The sequence below is a fragment of the Triticum dicoccoides genome, chromosome 5A, assembly GCF_002162155.2.
Source record: "Triticum dicoccoides isolate Atlit2015 ecotype Zavitan chromosome 5A, WEW_v2.0, whole genome shotgun sequence".
Lineage (NCBI taxonomy): Eukaryota > Viridiplantae > Streptophyta > Magnoliopsida > Poales > Poaceae > Triticum > Triticum dicoccoides.
In genome coordinates, this window is record NC_041388.1 from 37,649,590 (window position 1) to 37,653,072 (window position 3,483).

General features: G+C 48.4%; 1 pseudogene; it reads left to right on the top strand.

Moving 5' to 3' along the window:
* Window positions 1–390: 390 nt before the first annotated feature.
* LOC119299111 lies at window positions 391–1,389 on the top strand (annotated as a pseudogene).
* Window positions 1,390–3,483: the final 2,094 nt, after the last annotated feature.

Genomic DNA, 3,483 nt, shown 5'->3' on the forward strand with positions numbered 1-3,483 from the left:
GACCATTTCAAAAAAAAGTATTATGCTACAACACGCGTCTAGACTTGCTTGAGTGGGACGACTAAGACAAAGTCTTACCTCCTTGCTAGTTAGCATGTTCTATATCAATGCATCTGACTTATATCATGAGAGTTATGGGCATTAAGCTAAGTCTTTAGCTCACCGTCGAAGGAACTTGTAAGTAGACTTACATCAATTGCTGACATTTGTACGCGTTTATAGGAGTCCACTACATTATATGGCAAGGCACGATTCATTTCATATAAGGAAAAGCCCAGGGGCTCAGCAGTCGGCACACTCACACAAAGTCCCCAAATTAAGCAAGTGATGGCGCGATCCATGCATCCAACACCGGTCCCAGTGTTCTTTCTAGAGCTAGTCTTCTTGGTGATGGCATTGGCACCCGCTGTGGGTGGCACCACATCGCTGGCGCTACCTGGGTGCCCTGAAAAGTGCGGCGACGTGCTCATCCCTTACCCCTTCGGCATCGGGGCGCAGTGCGCCTCAGTCAGCCTCAACAGCTTCTTCAATCTCGACTGTAAAAATGCCTCTTATCCGCCACGACCGACGGTGGGGGGCCCGGCCGGCATGGCTATAGACGTCGTTGATATCTCACTTGAGCGTGGTGAGATGCGGGTGCTATTCCCGATCAGCTACATCTGCTTCACATCGAGTGCCGTGGTTTTTTTTTTCGAAAAGGGGGAACTCCCCGACCTCTGCATCAGAACGATGCATACGGCCATATTTATTATAAAATAAAGTGGTTCAATAATGTCTTACAGTCCGCAACAAAATGAAAAGCTGGCTCACGAAGAGCAACAAAAACAAAAAAAATGCCCAAAAGCCACAACCAGCTGGCAAAATATAGATAGGTAAACTAATCGTCTATCCTATTACATCGAGTGCCGTGGTATCAGCCACCAACAACGGCACTGTGTGGTTCAACCTGCAGGACACACCGTTCATCCCATCTCCTGGGCGCAACCACTTCACAGTCATTGGCTGCAACACCCTGGGGCTCGTTGGCGGCTTCTTTGGGAACAACAGCATGTACCTTGCCGGCTGCTATTCCTACTGCGATGGTGCCAGCGGTGCGTCCCAAGACGGATCCCCGTGCACCGGGACAGGCTGCTGTGAGGTGTCCATCCTGACCAACCTCACCGCCATCGGGCTGGCCTTCTCGACTAACAGTAGCAGTGTGTGGGGATTCAACCCATGTTTCTACGCCATGACCTTGTCGGAAAGCTTGGGTTCATCAACAAGAGGGCGAAGAATGGTGCACCTATCATCGTGAACTGGGCGGTCAGAAATGGGTCGTGCCTTGAGCCAGGAAACTATGCTTGTGAAAGGCCGCCAGGATGGTTTGAAGAGCAGACACTTCAGCTTTGATAGGGTTCACGAACAGGGCAGCGTCGTCTGCGTAAAGGCTGATTCTGACAGATGCAGTGTGATGGTTGATTGGGCTGAGAATATGTTCCTCCGTAGCTTTGTCAAGAATTCTCTGTAGTGGATCGATGGCTAGCAAGAACAGCAACGGCGAAAGCGGGTCACCCTATCTCAGGCCTTGGCGATGCAGAAAAGGTGTACCAGGAGCACCATTTAGGATGATCCGCGAAGAGGTAGAGGCAAGTGAGATAGCTATCAGATCTCGGAATCTCTGGCTGAATCCCACAAGCTTCAAAACATCGAGAAGATAATCCCACTTGACCGAATCGAAAGCTTTTGCAATATCTAGCTTCAGGAATAAGGTGGGTTTCTTTGCAAGGTGTAGATTCTGTATGAGGTTTTGGACATAAAGAAAATTCTCTTGAATACTTCTTCCCCTTAAGAAAGCACTCTGGCTAGCAGCATACCCAATTGGGTGTGAAGACCAGGTTATTGATGAGGTTCTAGCTGACTTTGAGGGCGAAACCAGCTCCTTACCATGCAAGTACCTTGGGCTACCTTTGAGTATTCGCAAGCTTCGCAGGGTGGATTTTCAAATGCTCATTGATAAAGTTGCAGCAAAGCTTGCGGGCTGGAAGGGCAAATTACTTAACAAGAAGGGGCGGCTGGCCCTTATCAATTCTGTGTTAACCTCCTTGACAACATACTATCTGACCATTTTTACGCCATCCAAATGGGTTGTAAAGAGGATTGACAAACTTCGAAGAAGCTTCCTGTGGAAAGGAGAAGAAGAGGCCAAAGGAGGCCAATGTGCGGTCAATTGGCAACAAGTCTGCTCCCCCAAAAAGCTTGGGGGTCTTGGAGTCAAAAATCTCATTTTTTACAGCAGATCCTTGAGGTTAAGGTGGGCTTGGTACTCTTGGAAATACCCCAACAGGCCTTGGGTTGGATCGCAACTCCCTTGCACTTGTACTGACATGCAGCTTTTCAACACCTCCACAACTGTCAAGCTCGGCGACGGTCAAAGGGCCAAGTTTTGGAGTAGTACGTGGTTAAGTGGAACAGCTCCTAAGGACATTGCCCCAAACCTCCACAAGCTTGCAAGGAGGAAAAATTCTTCTGTGGCTGCTGCTCTCCACCAAGGCCGCTGGATGAAAGGAATCGAACGTCTTAGCACCACTGAAGACCTGCTTTCTTTTATTGACCTGTGGCACCGGATTCAAGGGATTACTCTTTTGGATCAACCAGACGACATTGAATGGAGATGGAACGACAGCAAAACGTACACTGTTACAACTGCCTATGATGCCCAATTCATCGGAACCATTGCGAAGCCAGAGTTAAATGCCATTTGGAAAGCAAAGGTGGAGGGAAAAATCAAATTTTTTGCTTGGCTGCTAGCTCAAAATAGACTGCCAACTGCTGATCGTCTCCGTGCGAGAGGATGTGAACACAATGACACCTGCTCCCTCTGTGATCAAACGATTGAGACTGCCGCCCACCTGATCAGTTCCTGCCCTTTTGCAAAGGAAGTGTGGCAAAAGATTATTGTCATGCTCCCTAACTGTCAGCTACAAACAACCTTGCCGTTCACCTCTACCACATCCTGGGGGAGAAGCTTTGCCTACGGGCAACAAAACAAGGCAGCAGCTGCGCTTTTCTTCGCCTGGAACATCTGGAACGAGCGAAACCGAAGAATCTTTCAAAACCTTTCTTCAACTGCTGATATGGTGGCTTGCTTAGTCAGGTCTGACTTAACATACCTGGACTTGGCTTTTTCGAGGCCTCTAGCTATGCAATTCTGTTCTTTTTCTCTTTTTGTCTGCCCTAGGGCTTCAGACTTCTCTCTTGTAAATTCCCAATCTATAATGAAAAGGCAGAGCACCTGCCATTAGCCCTCAAAAAAACTATGCTTGTGTTAGTGCAAACAGTTACTGTGAGAGTGCGAGCAATGGACCTGGGTACTTGTGCAAGTGCTCCCTGGGGTATGGGGGCAACGCCTACCTCAACAATGGCTGTCAAGGTAACTACTGAAGGAGTACCTGTTGTTCATATATATAGCAAGCAGTTTGACTTACCGGATCATATTAGGGGGCG